The sequence below is a fragment of the Bufo gargarizans genome, chromosome 3 (assembly GCF_014858855.1).
Source record: "Bufo gargarizans isolate SCDJY-AF-19 chromosome 3, ASM1485885v1, whole genome shotgun sequence".
Classification (NCBI taxonomy): Eukaryota; Metazoa; Chordata; class Amphibia; order Anura; family Bufonidae; genus Bufo; species Bufo gargarizans.
The window spans coordinates 378,940,705-378,963,378 of NC_058082.1; positions in this window are offsets into that span (position 1 = coordinate 378,940,705).

Here is a 22,674-nt window from a genome sequence, read left to right on the forward strand (position 1 = left end):
CATAAGGGATGCAATACTTATCAATGGTGTTAGTCACCTCCTCCCTTACTTTTGTGACCAGATTTCTCGGCACATGTAGCATTTTCTCCTCTAGGAGAAAATAGGCATCACTGCTAAGTTTTGGCACAGGATGTGCCAGGGCATCCAGGCAGCCTATTAGCCTGTCCTCATGCCTCTCTGTTCTCCTCCTTTTATGTCGGGGCTGCCGACTTGCCTCTGGGACGGCTTGGACAGTCTGCATGGGGCTCACGAAACTCGGAGTGGGTGGGTGGCCTGGAGGACTCATGGGCCCCATAGATGGTCCGGGCTCACTGTCCATGATTGTGCCCTCGTCCTCTTCCTCATCAGCTTGCGCCTGGCTGTGTTCCCAGCTACTATCGGTGCTGTGAAGTGGAAAATATAGGTAAGTATGTTTCCCATATGAAATTGAATGTATGTAATGTCATACCACATCCTCTCCTCAATGTGTATGCCCTTGACTCACCTCCGCATTTTCGTGCACGGTATCAAAAATGACATTTGTTCTGTATGCACATAACTGGAGCATGCGCCTGGGGACGATCCGCTCCTCTGCGACCTTTCTTTGCGCCTATGGCGTCTTTCAGGCTTTTCCATTTGCATTTGATAGTGTTGACTATGAAAAAAGAAATAAAAAGCATCCGTTCATGTCTCTTTATTTTCTTACATTTGTTTCAGGTATTTAGCTACAGGACAGTCATTGGCCAGTCTACACTTCGCCTTTCTCATAGGGAAGTCCACAGCCAGTATGATTGTCACGGAAACCTGCGTGGCAATTTGGGACGTCCTTCATCCTGCTGTGATGGCCCAACCACAGAAGGAGGACTGGCTGCAAATTGCGGATCATTTTTTAGAATCCTGCAATTTCCCAAACTGTGTCAGCGCAATAGACGGCAAGCATATCCGCGTTAAGAAGCCCATCAGGAGCGGGAGTCAATTTTTTAATTATAAGAAATATTTTTCGTTTGTTCTTTTTGCGGTGTGTGATGCTAACTATTGCTTTAGGTATATTGACGTGGGGTCCTACGGCAGCAGCTCAGACTCAGCTGTTTTGGGGCATTCTGCCTTTGGGCAAATGCTCAATAATAATGAGCTGGACCTCCCGGGGAACACCACACTGCCTGGGACCACTTATCCGGCTATGCCCTTTGTTTTTGTGGGGGACGAGGCCTTTGCGCTGGGGGAGCATCTGATGAGGCCGTACTCCAGCCGGGGACTCTCCATTGCCAGGCGGGTATTTAATTACCGGCTGACAAGGGCACGCAGGGTGGTGGAGTGCGCCTTCGGCATTTTAGCTAACAAATGGCGCTTTCTCCATTCTCCCATTCATTTAAAATTTGAGACCACCATCTCGGCTGTGAAGGCAGCGTGTGCTCTGCATAATTTTGTCCGCGTACAGGATGGCTTTAATTTTGAAGATTCCCTCAGCCATTCCTTTGAGAGTCCTAATCCGAGCGGTGTGCCTGGGAACAGACACAGTGCGGCTGTCCGGGACCACTTCACCGCATATTTTTTGTCACCACGTGGGGCGTTACCCTGGCAATTGGAAGCCATCTAAGTTTATGTTAATTTATATTTTTCTTCTGAAAAGAGTGTTTCTATATTATTTTATTTTTAAATTTGGTTGTTTATTACTAGGGCTAAATTACAAAATTTAAAACGATCTTTTGTGCATTTCGTTTTTTTCACCTATATAGTGCCCCTTGAGGATGCCCCTATAGTGACTATCAATAGTCGCCCATTAACAAGGGTTATAAATGTGGGCGAAATCATGTGTCCCATTTAAGTGGCCAATACTCGGCCAGTAGAATATAAGCCAAGGAGGGTGAAATAATGGATCCCATCAAGGTGCCCAATACTGGCACATTAGAACCAGAAGCACCTAAAATATGCCTGCCCACCCATAGGCCACAAACAGTCTAATTTGAAAAAGTACACAATATCAATAACAACTTAGGATTCAAATCCCTCAACCCAAAATTAGGCCTACATTTCTAAATGCCCCTACATTTGCGGATTGAGAAAGAGCGCAGTCTGGCACAAGACAGTGGAACCACTGCAAATTGAACATACTGGGACACTATACAACATGGTAATGTGCACATCATTCTTTGTAAACTAAGGCCACTGAGTGCCCATATACAAGAACAGGGATGGTGATGCTGCGTCCCTCTAGCTGTTGCTAAAATCCAACTCCATGCATGCCTGCACAGGCTCCAGCAAGTAAAATACAGCCCAGCATTTGTGGAGGTGGCGATTGACAACAGCTGGAGGGCTGCAGGTAGAGCTGGCCAGGGCTATTAACATATAGTTGGTACACCACTGCACACAAGGAGTTTACTTTTCACATTAGAACACACATGGAAATACCTTTTCCCTGTTTCACTGTCTTGGTGAAACTTTGCCAATCTGGCCAGATGGTTTTGCCAATATCCTCCCAGGCCTGCTGCCTGCTCCTCCTGTTTTTGTAGTTGGCATCCTGCGTATCATACAGGCAGCGTTTGCTTTGCACCAGCCTGATGAGGGTTTCAGTGTCACACAGAGACTCCTCCATGCTGGATTCTCTGCAAAACTGTGCTTTGCACCTGGGGTTGGGCCTTTTCCAGCATGTTGCAAAATCCAAAACGCGCATTCGGACGTGCGTTTTCAGTGTCAAAAACGTGCAAAATACAAGCGTTGCGCGTTCCCATTGAAGTCTATGGGCCAAAACGCCCGACAAACGCCCAAAAAAAAGCTCAAGAACTTGTTCATGTGTCGGGCGTTTTACAGCGCATTCAAACGTGCTGTAAAACGCTCAAGTGTGAACCAGGGCCATAGGGAAGCATTGGTTTTCACATGTTGAGCGTTTTACAGCACGTTTGAACGCACTGTAAAACGCTCAGGTGTGAATTTAGGGTAAATGAACTAGTGAACCTAGGCGGTCAGCCAATCCAAGGATCTCCTGACAACAAATAGACACACACCTTATACCTCTTAGTTCAAAGCAACATGTCCCAGAACAGAAAAAAACTGACCTTCTCAGGGCCAAGAGGCCAGAAAGCTCGGACTATCAGTCCGAATCTGTCACCTGAACATAGAAATCTTAAGCTTTCCAAAAAGCCAATACCTATCCAAAACCTCTTAAACACAGAAAATATTAATCTGATTGCCATACAGGAAACACATTGCAACACAGAGATGCAACTACAAAAAAGAGGAAGAACACTGGGTTATGATCTACTAGAAGCAACATACCATCGAGTGCACGGTGCAGCAACATATGTCAGACACAATATTGATAATGCACTTCTTGTATCCAATACTACAAATGAAGATATCCATAGCGTGGTTACAAAGATAGGAAACATCACAGTAACGAATATCTACAAACCACCATGTAATGCAAGGCACCAACAAACAGACCAGTGATGAAAGCAAAAAGGTGTTTATTCACCAGAAACATAAACGTCCAGGACACTTGCTGGTAACAAGGAATAGTAACAAAAAACCAGGCAAGGAGATTCCAGGAATAGTCCCAACCAGTGCTGAATGATGCTGTGCACTTGGCAGTCGAGTCACTCCAGATCTTGGGTCCGCTGTAAGGACAAAGTTCCTGGCAGTCTTCAGTCACTAGGAGTTGTGACCTATACCTGGTTGAGGGAAAATAACAGTGGGCACTGATCACCCTGAGAGACCTCCTTTTAAATGCCTGCTGACCAATCCCAGGGTGCCAAGTGTCCACTACCATAGGTGAACAAATTGCCCTGCACCTGAGTACAAGGCCTAAGGCAATCACAAGTTGATTAACCCATGGCTGGCTCCCTAATCCACTTTGCTCTTGTGAGTCAGTATAATATGCGCCACTGATCGACGAAGTGCATAAGAAGCGCGTACTCGCGACCGTGTATCCCTTTGCGAACCTGCCCTCGTGCGTACGCACGGACGCATGATTGACTCAGCGCGAGTATGCGAGCGCGTGGACCCAGATGCGGAAACGGAAGTCGCAGGAGACACCGGAGACAACCCTGGCCGCGGCGTCTTGTCACTCGCCTGGCCACTCTGTCCCCGGGACTCCGACGGTCCTCCCCTCCGATGTCCACGCGAACGCATCTCCACACTGGCTCGCAAAGGGGTCAGCGCTGGTGCATCAGAGACACGCATAACCTGTCCCGCAACTCCACGAGGACCCCTCTTGGTTCCCCTGGAGTGCAAAGCAGGTGAGGATCTTACACACCAGTAACACCCTGGCCACCCCAAGTTATCCAAACTCTTCCCCACCCTGCCATATATGTGGGAGATTTTAACAGCCATGACGAACAATGGAAGTACAGAGTCTATGATGCAAATGGAGACGCGCTTGTAAAATGGGCAGAAGACAAATAACTCCCCCTCATGTTCAAGACCGAAATACATTTAAATCAGCAGCCTGGAAGAAAGAGTACAACCCCGATCTGTGTTTCAACTCGCCTGACCAAAGAGGAAAACCCCTGGCAATTTCCAGAAAGGTTCTCTCCAATTTCCCACACAGCCAAAACTGCCCAGTCATAGTTGAGGTGGGAATCCAAATCCTCCTAATCATCTGCATCCCTCGACCAAGATGGAATTTCAAAAAGGCTAAATGGCATGAATTCGCTACAGAACTGGACAAATGCCTAGGATGGATACCCCCCAAAAGCGAGAATTACAACATATTCGTAAGCGCTGTCAAGTGTAGTGATGAGCGTGAGGTACCATATTCGATTTTGCGATATTTCGCGAATATTCGTTAGAATATTCACATTATATTCGCCGAAATCGAATATTCATTAATTTTTATTTAACGCCCTTAATATGCGATTTATTAGTCGCATGTTGCGATTTCCTAAATGTCTCTAATCCCTAGTGTTCACTGTTCTGTGTATACAATACAACTTTCCTATATTTACGGTTTCGAATATTCGCTATTAGAGTTGAGCGAACACCTGGATGTTCGGGTTCGAGAAGTTCGGCCGAACTTCCCGGAAATGTTCGGGATCCGAACCTGACCCGAACTTCGTCCCGAACCCGAACCCCATTGAAGTCAATGGGGACCCGAACTTTTCGGCACTAAAAAGGCTGTAAAACAGCCCAGGAAAGAGCTAGAGGGCTGCAAAAGGCAGCAACATGTAGGTAAATCCCCTGCAAACAAATGTGGATAGGGAAATGAATTCAAATAAAAATAAAATAAATAAAAATTAACCAATATCAATTGGAGAGAGGTCCCATAGCAGAGAATCTGGCTTCACGTCACCCACCACTGTAAGAGTCCATTGTCATATATTTAGGCCCAGGCACCCAGGCAGAGGAGAGAGGTCCCGTAACAGAGAATCTGGCTTCATGTCAGCAGAGAATCAGTTTGCATGTCATAGCAGAGAATCAGGCTTCAGGTCAGCCACCACTGTAACAGTCCATTGTCATATATTTAGGCCCAGGCACCCAGGCAGAGGAGAGAGGTCCCGTAACAGAGAATCTGATCTCATGTCAGCAGAGAATCAGTTTTCATGTCATAGCAGAGAATCAAGCTTCACGTCAGCCACGACTGTAACAGTCCATTGTCATATATTTAGGCCCAGGCACCCAGGCAGAGGAGAGAGGTCCCGTAACAGAGAATCTGGCTTCATGTCAGCAGTGAATCAGTCTGCATGTCATAGCAGAGAATCAGGCTTCACGTCAGCCACCACTGTAACAGTCCATTGTCATATATTTAGACCCAGGCAGAGGAGAGAGGTCCCGTAACAGAGAATCTGGCTTCATGTCAGCAGAGAATCAGTCTGCATGTCATAGCAGAGAATGAGGCTTCACGTCAGCCACCACTGTAACAGTCCATTGTCATATATTTAGACCCAGGCAGAGGAGAGAGGTCCCGTAACAGAGAATCTGGCTTCATGTCAGCAGAGAATCAGTCTGCATGTCATAGCAGAGAATCAGGCTTCACGTCACCCAACATTGGAACAGTCCATTGGCATATATTTAGGCCCCGGCACCCAGACAGAGGAGAGGTTCATTCAACTTTGGGTTGCCTCGCAATATAATGGTAAAATGAAAATAAAAATAGGATTGAATGAGGAAGTGCCCTGGAGTACAATAATATATGGTTAAGGGGAGGTAGTTAATGTCTAATCTGCACAAGGGATGGACAGGTCCTTTGGGATCTATGCCTGGTTCATTTTTATGAACGTCAGCTTGTCCACATTGGCTGTAGACAGGCGGCTGCGTTTGTCTGTAATGACGCCCCCTGCCATGCTGAATACACGTTCAGACAAAACGCTGGCCGCCGGGCAGGCCAGCACCTCCAAGGCATAAAAGACTAGCTCTGGCCACGTGGACAATTTAGAGACCCAGAAGTTGAATGGGGCCGAACCATCAGTCAGTACGTGGAGGGGTGTGCACACATACTGTTCCACCATGTTAGTGAAATGTTGCCTCCTGCTAACACGTTGCGTATCATGTGGTGGTGCAGTTAGCTGTGGCGTGTTGACAAAACTTTTCCACATCTCTGCCATGCTAACCCTGCCCTCAGAGGAGCTGGCCGTGACACAGCTGCCTTGGCGACCTCTTGCTCCTCCTCTGCCTTGGCCTTGGGCTTCCACTTGTTCCCCTGTGACATTTGGGAATGCTCTCAGTAGCGCGTCTACCAACGTGCGCTTGTACTCGCACATCTTCCTATCACGCTCCAGTGCAGGAAGTAAGGTGGGCACATTGTCTTTGTACCGTGGATCCAGCAGGGTGGCAACCCAGTAGTCCGCACATATTAAAATGTGGGCAACTCTGCTGTCGTTGTGCAGGCACAGCAACATGTAGTCGCTCATGTGTGCCAGGCTGCCCAGGGGTAAGGACAAGCTGTCCTCTGTGGGAGGCGTATGGTCATCGTCCTGCGTTTCTCCCTAGCCACGCACCAGTGATGGGCCCGAGCTGCGTTGGGTGCCACCCCGCTGTGACCATGCTTCATCCTCATCCTCCTCCACCTCCTCCTCGTCCTCCTCGTCCTCCAGTAGTGGGCCCTGGCTGGCCACATTTGTACCTGGCCTCTGCTGTTGCAAAAAACCTCCCTCTGAGTCACTTCGAAGAGACTGGCCTGAAAGTGCTAAAAATGACCCCTCTTCCTCCTCCTCCTCCTGGGCCACCTCCTCTTCCATCATCGCCCTAAGTGTTTTCTCAAGGAGACATAGAAGTGGTATTGTAACGCTGATAACGGCGTCATCGCCACTGGCCATGTTGGTGGAGTACTCGAAACAGCGCAACAGGGCACACAGGTCTCGCATGGAGGCCCAGTCATTGGTGGTGAAATGGTGCTGTTCCGCAGTGCGACTGACCCGTGCGTGCTGCAGCTGAAACTCCACTATGGCCTGCTGCTGCTCGCACAGTCTGTCCAGCATGCGCAAGGTGGAGTTCCACCTGGTGGGCACGTCGCATATGAGGCGTTGAGCGGGAAAGCCGAAGTTACGCTGTAGCGCAGACAGGCGAGCAGCGGCAGGATGTGAACGCCGGAAGCGCGAACAGACGGACCGCACTTTATGCAGCAATTCTGACATGTCGCGTAGTTGTGAATGAACTTTTGCACCACCAAATTCAGCACATGCGCCAAGCAAGAGATGTGCGTCAAACCGGCTAGTCCCAGAGCTGCAACGAGATTTCGCCCATTATCGCACACCACCAGGCCAGGCTTGAGGCTCACCGGCAGCAACCACTCGTCGGTCTGTTGTTCTATACCCCGCCACAACTCCTGTGCGGTGTGGGGCCTGTCCCCCAAACATATGAGTTTCAGAATGGCCTGCTGAAGTTTAACCCGGGCTGTGCTGAAGTTGGTGGTAAAGGTGTGTGGCTGACTGGATGAGCAGGTGGAAGAAGAGGAGGAGGAAGCTGAGTAGGAGGAGGTGGCAACAGGAGGCAAAGAATGTTGCCCTGCGATCCTTGGCGTGGGAAGGACGTGCGCCAAACAGCTCTCCGCCTGGGGCCCAGCTGCCACTACATTTACCCAGTGTGCAGTAAGGGAGATATAGCGTCCCTGGCTGTGCTTACTGGTCCACGTATCTGTGGTTAGGTGGAACTTGCCACAGATGGCGTTGCGCAGTGCACACTTGATTTTATCGGATAATTGGTTGTGCAGGGAAGGCACGGCTCTCTTGGAGAAGTAGTGCCGGCTGGGAACAATATACTGTGGGACAGCAAGCGACATGAGCTGTTTGAAGCTGTCTGTGTGCACCAGCCTGAATGACAGCATTTCATAGGCCAGTAGTTTAGAAATGCTGGCATTCAGGGCCAGGGATCGAGGGTGGCTAGGTGGGAATTTACGCTTTCTCTCAAATGTTTGTGAGATGGAGAGCTGAATGCTGGCGTGTGACATGGTTGAGATGCTTGGTGACGGAGGTGCCAACGTTCCTCCAGAGGCGGAGGAAGAGGCCGAGGCAGCAGCAGCAGAAGAGGCTGCAGGGTGAGCCTGAGTGACTTCCTTGTTTTTAAGGTGTTTACTCCACTGCAGTTCAAGCTTTGCATGCAGGTGCCTGGTCATGCAGGTTGTGCTAAGGTTCAGAACGTTAATGCCTCGCTTCAGGCTCTGACGGCACAGCGTGCAAAAAACTCAGGTCTTGTCGTCAGCACATTGTTTGAAGAAGTGCCATGCCAGGGAACTCCTTGAAGATCCTTTGGGGTGCTCGGTCCCAGATGGCGGCGGTCAGTAGCAGGCGGAGTCTCTTGGCGGCGGGTGTTCTGCTTTTGCCCACTGCTCCCTCTTTTGCTACGCTGTTGGCTCGGTCTCACCACTGCCTCTTCCTCCGAACTGTGAAAGTCAGTGGCACGACCTTCATTCCATGTGGGGTCTAGGACCTCATCGTCCCCTGCATCGTCTTCCACCCAGTCTTCCTCCCTGACCTCCTGTTCAGTCTGCACACTGCAGAAAGACGCAGCAGATGGCACCTGTGTTTCGTCATCATCAGAGACAAGCTGAGGTGGTATTCCCATGTCCTCATCATAAGGAAACATAAGTGGTTGTGCGTCAGTGTATTCTATGTCTTCCACCGCTGGGGAAGGGCTAGGTGGATGCCCTTGGGAAACCCTGCCAGCGGAGTCTTCAAACAGCATAAGAGACTGCTGCATAACTTGAGGCTCAGACAGTTTCCCTGGTATGCATGGGGGTGATGTGACAGACTGATGGGCTTGGTTTTCAGGCGCCATCTGTGCGCTTTCTGCAGAAGACTGGGTGGGAGATAATGTGAACGTGCTGGATCCACTGTCAGCCACCCAATTGACTAATGCCTGTACCTGCTCAGGCCTTACCATCCTTAGAATGGCATTGGGCCCCACCAAATATCGCTGTAAATTATGGCGGCTACTGGGACCTGAGGTAGTTGGTACACTAGGACGTGTGGCTGTGGCAGAACGGCCACGTCCTCTACCAGCACCAGAGGGTCCACTAACACCACCACGACCATGTCTGCGTCCGCGTCCTTTACTAGATGTTTTCCTCATTGTTATCGTTCACCACAACAACAAAAATATTATTTGGCCGAATGTATTGAATTCAAATTCAGGCCTTTTTTTACAGACACCTAACACTATCTGGCTATCTATTTAGGTACCGTATTACACTAATACAGGCACAGCAGTAACCACAGATTTGGATGACTATAAATTTGAGGCCTATTATTTAGGCGCTGGGTGACAGGTATACGTTTACAGACAGAATTAGACTGGGATATGCACAGTAGCGTGTGTGTGAAGTTATTGAGAATGACCCTATCTGCACCTTGAATCTAATATACCCTTTTAGGGATACATTTAAAGTAGGCCTGATACAGCAGAAACCACTAATTTAGAGAATTGCTAAATTGGGAATTGTATTTCAACCCAGAACAAAAACTGTGCTTTGACGGACACTAAATAACTTGACCAGCTACAGCAATAACCACAGATTTAGCTGACTATAAATTTGAGGCCTATTATTTAGGCGCTGGGTGACAGGTATACGTTTACAGACAGAATTAGACTGGGATATGCACAGTAGCGAGTGTGTGAAGTTATTGAGAATGACCCTATGTGCACCTTGAATCTAATATACCCTTTAGGGATAAATTTAAAGTAGGCCTGATACAGCAGAAACCACTAATTTAGAGAATTGCTAAATTGGGAATTGTATTTCAACCCAGAACAAAAACTGTGCTTTGACGGACACTAAATAACTTGACCAGCTACAGCAATAACCGACAGATTTGGATGACTATAAATTTGAGGCCTATTATTTAGGCGCTGGGTGACAGGTATACGTTTACAGACAGAATTAGACTGGGATATGCACAGTAGCGCGTGTGTGAAGTTATTGAGAATGACCCTATCTGCACCTTGAATCTAATATACCCTTTTAGGGATAAATTTAAAGTAGGCCTGATACAGCAGAAACCACTAATTTAGAGAATTGCTAAATTGGGAATTGTATTTCAACCCAGAACAAAAACTGTGCTTTGACGGACACTAAATAACTTGACCAGCTACAGCAATAACCACAGATTTAGCTGACTATAAATTTGAGGCCTATTATTTAGGCGCTGGGTGACAGGTATACGTTTACAGACAGAATTAGACTGGGATATGCACAGTAGCGTGTGTGTGAAGTTATTGAGAATGACCCTATCTGCACCTTGAATCTAATATACCCTTTTAGGGATAAATTTAAAGTAGGCCTGATACAGCAGAAACCACTAATTTAGAGAATTGCTAAATTGGGAATTGTATTTCAACCCAGAACAAAAACTGTGCTTTGACGGACACTAAATAACTTGACCAGCTACAGCAATAACCACAGATTTGGATGACTATAAATTTGAGGCCTATTATTTAGGCGCTGGGTGACAGGTATACGTTTACAGACAGAATTAGACTGGGATATGCACAGTAGCGTGTGTGTGAAGTTATTGAGAATGACCCTATGTGCACCTTGAATCTAATATACCCTTTTAGGGATAGATTTAAAGTAGGCCTGATAAGCAGAAACCACTAATTTAGAGAATTGCTAAATTGGGAATTGTATTTCAACCCAGAACAAAAACTGTGCTTTGACGGACACTAAATAACTTGACCAGCTACAGCAATAACGACAGATTTGGATGACTATAAATTTGAGGCCTATTATTTAGGCGCTGGGTGACAGATATACGTTTACAGACAGAATTAGACTGGGATATGCACAGTAGCGCGTGTGTGAAGTTATTGAGAATGACCCTATCTGCACCTTGAATCTAATATACCCTTTTAGGGATAAATTTAAAGTAGGCCTGATACAGCAGAAACCACTAATTTAGAGAATTGCTAAATTGGGAATTGTATTTCAACCCAGAACAAAAACTGTGCTTTGACGGACACTAAATAACTTGACCAGCTACAGCAATAACCACAGATTTGGATGACTATAAATTTGAGGCCTATTATTTAGGCGCTGGGTGACAGGTATACGTTTACAGACAGAATTAGACTGGGATATGCACAGTAGCGTGTGTGTGAAGTTATTGAGAATGACCCTATCTGCACCTTGAATCTAATATACCCTTTTAGGGATACATTTAAAGTAGGCCTGATACAGCAGAAACCACTAATTTAGAGAATTGCTAAATTGGGAATTGTATTTCAACCCAGAACAAAAACTGTGCTTTGACGGACACTAAATAACTTGACCAGCTACAGCAATAACCGACAGATTTGGATGACTATAAATTTGAGGCCTATTATTTAGGCGCTGGGTGACAGGTATACGTTTACAGACAGAATTAGACTGGGATATGCACAGTAGCGAGTGTGTGAAGTTATTGAGAATGACCCTATCTGCACCTTGAATCTAATATACCCTTTTAGGGATAAATTTAAAGTAGGCCTGATACAGCAGAAACCACTAATTTAGAGAATTGCTAAATTGGGAATTGTATTTCAACCCAGAACAAAAACTGTGCTTTGACGGACACTAAATAACTTGACCAGCTACAGCAATAACCGACAGATTTGGATGACTATAAATTTGAGGCCTATTATTTAGGCGCTGGGTGACAGGTATACGTTTACAGACAGAATTAGACTGGGATATGCACAGTAGCGTGTGTGTGAAGTTATTGAGAATGACCCTATCTGCACCTTGAATCTAATATACCCTTTTAGGGATAAATTTAAAGTAGGCCTGATACAGCAGAAACCACTAATTTAGAGAATTGCTAAATTGGGAATTGTATTTCAACCCAGAACAAAAACTGTGCTTTGACGGACACTAAATAACTTGACCAGCTACAGCAATAACCACAGATTTAGCTGACTATAAATTTGAGGCCTATTATTTAGGCGCTGGGTGACAGGTATACGTTTACAGACAGAATTAGACTGGGATATGCACAGTAGCGTGTGTGTGAAGTTATTGAGAATGACCCTATGTGCACCTTGAATCTAATATACCCTTTTAGGGATAAATTTAAAGTAGGCCTGATACAGCAGAAACCACTAATTTAGAGAATTGCTAAATTGGGAATTGTATTTCAACCCAGAACAAAAACTGTGCTTTGACGGACACTAAATAACTTGACCAGCTACAGCAATAACGACAGATTTAGGCTGACTATAAATTTGAGGCCTATTATTTAGGCGCTGGGTGACAGGTATACGTTTACAGACAGAATTAGACTGGGATATGCACAGTAGCGTGTGTGTGAAGTTATTGAGAATGACCCTATGTGCACCTTGAATCTATATACCCTTTTAGGGATAGATTTAAAGTAGGCCTGATACAGCAGAAACCACTAATTTAGAGAATTGCTAAATTGGGAATTGTATTTCAACCCAGAACAAAAACTGTGCTTTGACGGACACTAAATAACTTGACCAGCTACAGCAATAACCACAGATTTAGGATGACTATAAATTTGAGGCCTATTATTTAGGCGCTGGGTGACAGATATACGTTTACAGACAGAATTAGACTGGGATATGCACAGTAGCGTGTGTGTGAAGTTATTGAGAATGACCCTATCTGCACCTTGAATCTAATATACCCTTTTAGGGATAAATTTAAAGTAGGCCTGATACAGCAGAAACCACTAATTTAGAGAATTGCTAAATTGGGAATTGTATTTCAACCCAGAACAAAAACTGTGCTTTGACGGACACTAAATAACTTGACCAGCTACAGCAATAACCGACAGATTTGGATGACTATAAATTTGAGGCCTATTATTTAGGCGCTGGGTGACAGGTATACGTTTACAGACAGAATTAGACTGGGATATGCACAGTAGCGTGTGTGTGAAGTTATTGAGAATGACCCTATCTGCACCTTGAATCTAATATACCCTTTTAGGGATAAATTTAAAGTAGGCCTGATACAGCAGAAACCACTAATTTAGAGAATTGCTAAATTGGGAATTGTATTTCAACCCAGAACAAAAACTGTGCTTTGACGGACACTAAATAACTTGCCCAGCTACAGCAATAACCACAGATTTAGCTGACTATAAATTTGAGGCCTATTATTTAGGCGCTGGGTGACAGGTATACGTTTACAGACAGAATTAGACTGGGATATGCACAGTAGCGTGTGTTTGAAGTTATTGAGAATGACCCTATGTGCACCTTGAATCTAATATACCCTTTTAGGGATAAATTTAAAGTAGGCCTGATAGAGCAGAAACCACTAATTTAGAGAATTGCTAAATTGGGAATTGTATTTCAACCCAGAACAAAAACTGTGCTTTGACGGACACTAAATAACTTGACCAGCTACAGCAATAACGACAGATTTGGATGACTATAAATTTGAGGGCTATTATTTAGGCGCTGGGTGACAGATATACGTTTACAGACAGAATTAGACTGGGATATGCACAGTAGCGTGTGTGTGAAGTTATTGAGAATGACCCTATGTGCACCTTGAATCTTATATACCCTTTTAGGGATAGATTTAAATCAGGTCTGATAAAGCAGAAACCACTAATTTAGAGAATTGCTAAATTGGGAATTGTATTTCAGCCCAGAACAAAAACTGTGCTTTGGCGGACACTAAATAACTTGCCCAGCTACAGCAATAACCACAGATTTAGCTGAATATAAATTTGAGGCCTATTATTTAGGCGCTGGGTGACACATATACGTTTACAGACAGAATTAGACTGGGATATGCACAGTAGCGTGTGTGTGAAGTTATTGGGAATGACCCTATCTGCACCTTGAATCTAATATACCCTTTTAGGGATAAATTTAAAGTAGGCCTGATACAGCAGAAACCACTAATTTAGAGAATTGCTAAATTGGGAATTGTATTTCAACCCAGAACAAAAACTGTGCTTTGACGGACACTAAATAACTTGACCAGCTACAGCAATAACGACAGATTTGGATGACTATAAATTTGAGGCCTATTATTTAGGCGCTGGGTGACAGGTATACGTTTACAGACAGAATTAGACTGGGATATGCACAGTAGCGCGTGTGTGAAGTTATTGAGAATGACCCTATCTGCACCTTGAATCTAATATACCCTTTTAGGGATAAATTTAAAGTAGGCCTGATACAGCAGAAACCACTAATTTAGAGAATTGCTAAATTGGGAATTGTATTTCAACCCAGAACAAAAACTGTGCTTTGACGGACACTAAATAACTTGCCCAGCTACAGCAATAACCACAGATTTAGCTGACTATAAATTTGAGGCCTATTATTTAGGCGCTGGGTGACAGGTATACGTTTACAGACAGAATTAGACTGGGATATGCACAGTAGCGTGTGTTTGAAGTTATTGAGAATGACCCTATGTGCACCTTGAATCTAATATACCCTTTTAGGGATAAATTTAAAGTAGGCCTGATAGAGCAGAAACCACTAATTTAGAGAATTGCTAAATTGGGAATTGTATTTCAACCCAGAACAAAAACTGTGCTTTGACGGACACTAAATAACTTGACCAGCTACAGCAATAACGACAGATTTGGATGACTATAAATTTGAGGGCTATTATTTAGGCGCTGGGTGACAGATATACGTTTACAGACAGAATTAGACTGGGATATGCACAGTAGCGTGTGTGTGAAGTTATTGAGAATGACCCTATGTGCACCTTGAATCTTATATACCCTTTTAGGGATAGATTTAAATCAGGTCTGATAAAGCAGAAACCACTAATTTAGAGAATTGCTAAATTGGGAATTGTATTTCAGCCCAGAACAAAAACTGTGCTTTGGCGGACACTAAATAACTTGCCCAGCTACAGCAATAACCACAGATTTAGCTGAATATAAATTTGAGGCCTATTATTTAGGCGCTGGGTGACACATATACGTTTACAGACAGAATTAGACTGGGATATGCACAGTAGCGTGTGTGTGAAGTTATTGGGAATGACCCTATCTGCACCTTGAATCTAATATACCCTTTTAGGGATAAATTTAAAGTAGGCCTGATACAGCAGAAACCACTAATTTAGAGAATTGCTAAATTGGGAATTGTATTTCAACCCAGAACAAAAACTGTGCTTTGACGGACACTAAATAACTTGACCAGCTACAGCAATAACGACAGATTTGGATGACTATAAATTTGAGGCCTATTATTTAGGCGCTGGGTGACAGGTATACGTTTACAGACAGAATTAGACTGGGATATGCACAGTAGCGCGTGTGTGAAGTTATTGAGAATGACCCTATCTGCACCTTGAATCTAATATACCCTTTTAGGGATAAATTTAAAGTAGGCCTGATACAGCAGAAACCACTAATTTAGAGAATTGCTAAATTGGGAATTGTATTTCAACCCAGAACAAAAACTGTGCTTTGACGGACACTAAATAACTTGCCCAGCTACAGCAATAACCACAGATTTAGCTGACTATAAATTTGAGGCCTATTATTTAGGCGCTGGGTGACAGGTATACGTTTACAGACAGAATTAGACTGGGATATGCACAGTAGCGTGTGTTTGAAGTTATTGAGAATGACCCTATGTGCACCTTGAATCTAATATACCCTTTTAGGGATAAATTTAAAGTAGGCCTGATAGAGCAGAAACCACTAATTTAGAGAATTGCTAAATTGGGAATTGTATTTCAACCCAGAACAAAAACTGTGCTTTGACGGACACTAAATAACTTGACCAGCTACAGCAATAACGACAGATTTGGATGACTATAAATTTGAGGGCTATTATTTAGGCGCTGGGTGACAGATATACGTTTACAGACAGAATTAGACTGGGATATGCACAGTAGCGTGTGTGTGAAGTTATTGAGAATGACCCTATGTGCACCTTGAATCTTATATACCCTTTTAGGGATAGATTTAAATCAGGTCTGATAAAGCAGAAACCACTAATTTAGAGAATTGCTAAATTGGGAATTGTATTTCAGCCCAGAACAAAAACTGTGCTTTGGCGGACACTAAATAACTTGCCCAGCTACAGCAATAACCACAGATTTAGCTGAATATAAATTTGAGGCCTATTATTTAGGCGCTGGGTGACACATATACGTTTACAGACAGAATTAGACTGGGATATGCACAGTAGCGTGTATGTGAAGTTATTGGGAATGACCCTATCTGCACCTTGAATCTAATATACCCTTTTAGGGATACATTTAAAGTAGGCCTGATACAGCAGAAACCACTAATTTAGAGAATTGCTAAATTGGGAATTGTATTTCAACCCAGAACAAAAACTGTGCTTTGACAGACACTAAATAACTTGACCAGCTACAGCAATAACCACAGATTTAGCTGACTATAAATTTGAGGCCTATTATTTAGGTGCTGGGTGACAGGTATACGTTTACAGACAGAATTAGACTGGGATATGCACAGTAGCGTGTGTGTGAAGTTATTGAGAATGACCCTATGTGCACCTTGAATCTTATATACCCTTTTAGGGATAGATTTAATGTAGGTCTGCTGATACAGCAGAAACCACTAAATTAGAAAATTGCTAAATTGGGAATTGTATTTCAACCCAGAACAAAAACTGTGCTTTGACGGACACTAAATAACTTGACCAGCTACAGCAATGATGACAGATTTGGATGAATATAAATTTGAGGCCTATTATTTAGGCGCTGGGTGACAGGTATACGTTTACAGTCAGAATTAGACTGGGATATGGCCAAAAAATAACCACACTATTGATAGTTAAATGCACTTGGTGTGACAGCTTGACCCTGATGTAGGATATAGCCAAAAAACAACCACACTATTGAGGGTTAAATGCACTTGGTGACAGCTTGCCCCTGATGTAGTATATGGCCAAAAAATAACCACACTATTGATGGTTAAATGCACTTGGTGTGACAGCTTCACCCTGATGTAGGATATAGCCAAAAAACAACCACACTATTGAGGGTTAAATGGACTTGGTGGCAGCTTGTGCTGGCGCACCACAAGACACAAAGTGGCCGCCGATCACCCCAGACAAAAGTGACTGAAAAACGTTCTGGGCAGCCTAAAAACAGTGAGCAATTGAATAGCAGCAGTTCAATCATCCACAGCTGCAGATCAAGCTCTGAATGAAGTCTTTTGGAGGAGTTAATCACTGCCTAATCTCGCCCTAACGTCGCAGCTGCAACCTCTCCCTATACTGATCAGAGCAGAGTGACGTGCGGCGCTATGTGACTCCAGGTTAAATAGAGGCTGGGTCACATGCTGCACTGGCCAATCACAGCCATGCCAATAGTAGGCATGGCTGTGACGGCCTCTTGGGGCAAGTAGCATGACGCTTGTTGATTGGCTGCTTTGCAGCCTTTCAAAAAGCGCCAAGAAAGCGACGAACACCGAACCCGGACTTTTACGAAAATGTCCGGGTTCGGGTCTGTGTCACGGACACCCCAAAATTCGGTACGAACCCGAACTATACAGTTCGGGTTCGATCATCCCTAGTGACCAGGGGTCCTCATGAGTGTGCAGGATTAACACCGATTGCATAGTAGTAATAGGCATTTGGAGGTTATTAAGTTGGTGCCCTGTACAAGAGAAATTGTGGGATCAATACTGTTGAGCTATTATTAAGTTAGCGAGTTTAATAGTAAGCAGATATTGTTAAGTTGTTGCCCTACAATAATGGGAAATTCTAATGTTGCAGGACAGAGTGAGGAGATGTTAACAGCAGCTCAGTTGATGAGAGAAAGAGAAGGAAAAGTTTCAGTAACTAAGTTAAAATCATTCATGCATGCAATTGGTATGCCTGAAACTGGAAGATTAGATTAAAGTTTATAGAAAAATATATTGCAGGAAAAGAAAGGTTGGTTGAGAGATAATAATAGGCTGGTGCAAGCAGAGTTATGGTGGAAGTTGTCTGCAGATGTGACTGATGGAAAGTTGAAAGAAATTGAGAAGAATGGACAATATTGGTATAGTAAGATGGAGGATTTGCGTGTGGTAGGGAACAAAGAACAGGAGAGTCTGCCATGTGGCATCCCTTCCCCCACCACATCTGTTGTAACTTTTAAAAGTAATCCTGGGTCTTGTGGTTCATCAAACAATACTATTGCTTCTTCTGTCAGCCCCTCCTCTACACCATGTTCTGGAATGTGCTTATGAGCACCTCCCACTGTGCCTTCTGCTCCCTCCATCCCTTCCCTTTCCCCCGAAACTCCTTTCTTGTAACACCAACCCCCTCCTTATGGGGATGGGAGTGTGTGTGCAGACACAAATGCTTAAACAAGTAACATGTGTGTTGTTTGTATATCTCAAAGACAGGACACGATTCCTATCATAGTTCCCAGCACTGGATTATATCCAGTGATGTCTGCAAATAACCCTTCCCAATTGTATGTCCCAAATAGTTAAAAATGTACCTGCAGTAATTGCCCCTATGATGCCTACTAGAAATATTCCTGACCAGTCTACTCAATCTAGGGATGCACCCACTTTAAGTCCAATTTTAGACTTGAGTGGATTTCTATCACAGGAAAGTATGGGGTATCCAAAATCATTGATGGATATGCGAAATCTGATGCATCCAGTTTCCCTTGTTATATCATCTACGCCAAATCCACCCCGACCAAATCTACCCTATCGTACGCCCAGGCACCTAACCCCTGGAGCTGCTCCTCTCAAAGGTCCAAATGACATCCCTGATGAGCCTATGTATCGCCCTTGGTCCCCTAGTGAGATGCTGGCCATGATGAGTAGAATCCCCAATCCAGAGGACTTACCCATGCCGTTCTGTAGAGAGTTAGCACAGTTACGGAAAGCTTTCTCATGTTGCTGGAGGGATTCAGAAGATTTAGGCCAGTGTAAAGCTGGTGACTCCTTCTCTCATATTATAGCCTCTACAGTGGGATGATGAGGGAGATGATCCTACTTTGTTGTCCAGTCAGCAATACATAGTGAAGCTCACGGAATGGGGGAGAAAGCGATTAGGTGATCAGTCTGTTACATTGTCGGATATGCATCAGGATAAACCGGAAAGTGTGGAGAAATTTTACACTAGACTTCAGCAAAGATGGGTGGATTTGGGCTTTGAGTATACCTCAGACATGCATGAGAGAATTTTGAGTGCTGCTTTTGTGGATGGTCTTAGGGAAAGCATTCGCAAGGGTCTGGTATCAGCTAGGCCTGAATAGAGAACTATACAGCCCTCCATTTTGTTGCAAGTAGCAAAGGGGGTAGAAGCTGAATTGAACAAAAGACCTAAGGCGGGTGTGGCCGCTTACCAGCCCTCTCCCCAAAAAGGGGGAAAAAAACCATATTATAATTCCATAAGATGTTTTAACTGCGGCAGGGTGGGGCACTTTGCATGACGTTGCCAATCTCCACGCCCATGGGAGGAGGAAGAGGAGGAGAATGCTCAGCCCCCTCAAGTGCAACGCCCATACGGAGTTGACAATCCAGAGTCAAATGCTGTGCCCCTATTAAAAATCCAAGCCCTTAGGGCCTGCCCCAGTTGTCTCATTGGCAATCAATGGGGGGAACCCATACCCTGGAGCAGCCAAAACAGTTATTCGCAGCAAACATGAAAAAAGATCCCTCATGTCTAAGGATAGTATTCCATGTGTAGGAGTAGATGGTAATGAGGTTCCTACTCCTCTCACAAAGTCAATACAAATAGCATTTGCCCCAAACCAACAAATGCTAAGTCGTCTCTTAGTCAGTGACACCGCCCGTGTTAATTTGCTAGGAGCAGATTTGTTGCAGAGAATATATGCGCAGATAACCTATCTTCCTGATTGTACTGTGAAGTTACAAGGCAAACTAGGAGAACAGGATATGTCTCTTAGCAGCCTGTGATTATAATCCATTCCACATGTACGTGTCTATACTCTCTGAAGAGGGTGTGTCCCTTCTGCTGCAACAAGTACCTGCACATCTGTGGGCCTCCGGACCTACAGATGTTGGCCGTTTATCTGTCGCTCCAATGATGATAGAATGTAAACCTGGTGCTCCTTTACCTCGAAAGGTGCAGTATCCTCTCAGTATACAACAAACGGATGCCATTACCAAAATAGTACATGATTTTGTCAGTAATGGGGTTCTAATTGAAACCACCTCTCCATGTAACACTCCCTTGTACCCTATTAAGAAAAGGGGGGAAAGGGTCAGCCAGTGCAGTATAGAATGGTACATGGATCTTAAGGCTGTTAATGAGGCTACAGTTTTTAATACCCCTGTGGTACCAAACCCACATACATTGTTGGCGCAGATTCCCCAGAGTGCTACCCATTTCACTGTGGTGGATCTTGCAAATGCATTTTTCTCAGTTCCGTTACATCCAGATTGCAGATATCTTTTTGCTTTCACACATGACAAGAAGCAATACACCTGGACAGTCTTACCACAAGGTGCACATAATTCCTCCAGTATGGACAGTACTGTCTTAGCCCAGGTTTTAGCGGATTGGCCCATTCCATCTGAAGGAGTTGTCTTACTTCAATATATAGATTACTTACTTCTTTGCTGCCTGGGAGAGGAGGTGTGTAAACAAGCCTCAGTATCTCTCCTCACCTTCCTGGCTGCAAATGGCTGTTAAGCTTTTCGCAAGAAGCTTCAATTTTGTTGTACCACGGTCACCTTTCTAGGGCACTTTATATCTGCTGGGATTAGACATCTCACCCCAGACTGTATAACTGCAATCAAACAAATTCCTTTGCCTACTACAGTGGGGGCTCTGAGAATTTATTTGGGTCTAGCCTCATACTGTAGGCCTTGGATCCGAAATGCTTCTGCTCTTCTGCAACCTTTGTATGATTGTCTCACCTCTCTTCCTTTTTCATTGACAGATAAGGCCGTGGAGAACTTTCATACATTAAAACTAGTCAGTAGTTCCACACCAGCATTGAGTCTACCAGACTACAATAAAGATTTCAGACTTTATTGCACTGAATGTCTTGTGTGAGATGTCTATTGTGGTACTTGTGGTTCGCCGCGGGCATCCTCCACCATTTTGCTGGGGATCGCCATTAGCAACGGGGCACAAGTGCAGGATTTGCTCCCCTGTATATATGCACGACTTCATGTGGGTTTGAGCACCTCCTGCTAATGCCACCCTGTCTTTTTAGTTTGTATATATAGATTCCTGGAGGTGTATAAACTCCAATTTAAATGTGCCTGTTTTCCATCTACACGCCACATTTAGGTGCACCTGTGAGGCCTGGGGCATATCAGCCAGTCTTGAGTGGGACTCGCAGACTCCTCCCTCCTCCCATTGCAAGCATGGCTACATGCTGGAGGTAACTGGTGAGCTGTTTGTGAGTCGGCCTCATGCTCCTGTAATTTGCCCACTGGCTCCTGGTATTGCCCATACGGCTCAGGTAGGAGAGTGTTAGGTCCCGGGCTACTTGAGAAACCTTGGCGTGGTGCCCGGGCTTAGAAATGTTCTACACTGTAGGACATGTTGATTAATCTCTCAATTTTAAAATCAGTTTGAGGGTTTAGTGAGACTGCAGAGTGCACCTGTCTTTGCTATTGTTTTGTTACACTGAATGTCTTGGCCATGCTTCAGCTGTTCTCACACAAGCTAGGGCTGGCCAACAGCATCCAGTGGCGTATTACTCTGCCAGACTTGATCCAGTGGCTAGAGGAGCGCCATCTTGTGTCCATGTGGTAGTGGCTGTACAACTCATGATTGACAAAAGCTCAGAGATTGTGCTCAATTATCCAATCACTGTTTTTGTCCCTCCTGACATCTCGGCCATTCTCACACAAGTACAGCCTAAATACCTGTCCACTGCCAGACACCTTAGACTAGAATGTGCACTACTTATGCCACCAAATGTCACCATCAAAAAGGTGCACAACTTTGAATCCAGCTACTCTGCTGCCTCTGGAGGCGGAAGGGAGTAACAGTATCAGTCATCTAGCTGAATATCTTCCTGACCAGGAAGATATACACGACTGTCTCCAATTAATGTCTCAAGAGACAGGAGAGTTTGATCACGTGGTAGATACTCCCTTAGAAAACCCAGATTTAGAGCTCTTTGTGGATGGATCGCAGTATGGTGTCCAGGGGAAGTTTTATACTGAGTATGCAGTTGTCACTCAGCACGATACAATCAAAGCAGAATCATTGCCCTCTCACATGTCTGCACAAGAAGCTGAACTTAAAGCTTTGGAAGAGGCCTGCAGGTATGCGGAGGGAAAAACTGCAAACATCTATACAGATTCCAGGTATGCTTTTGGGATCACCCATGATTATGGTCAAATTTGGAAGGCTAGAGACTTCCTT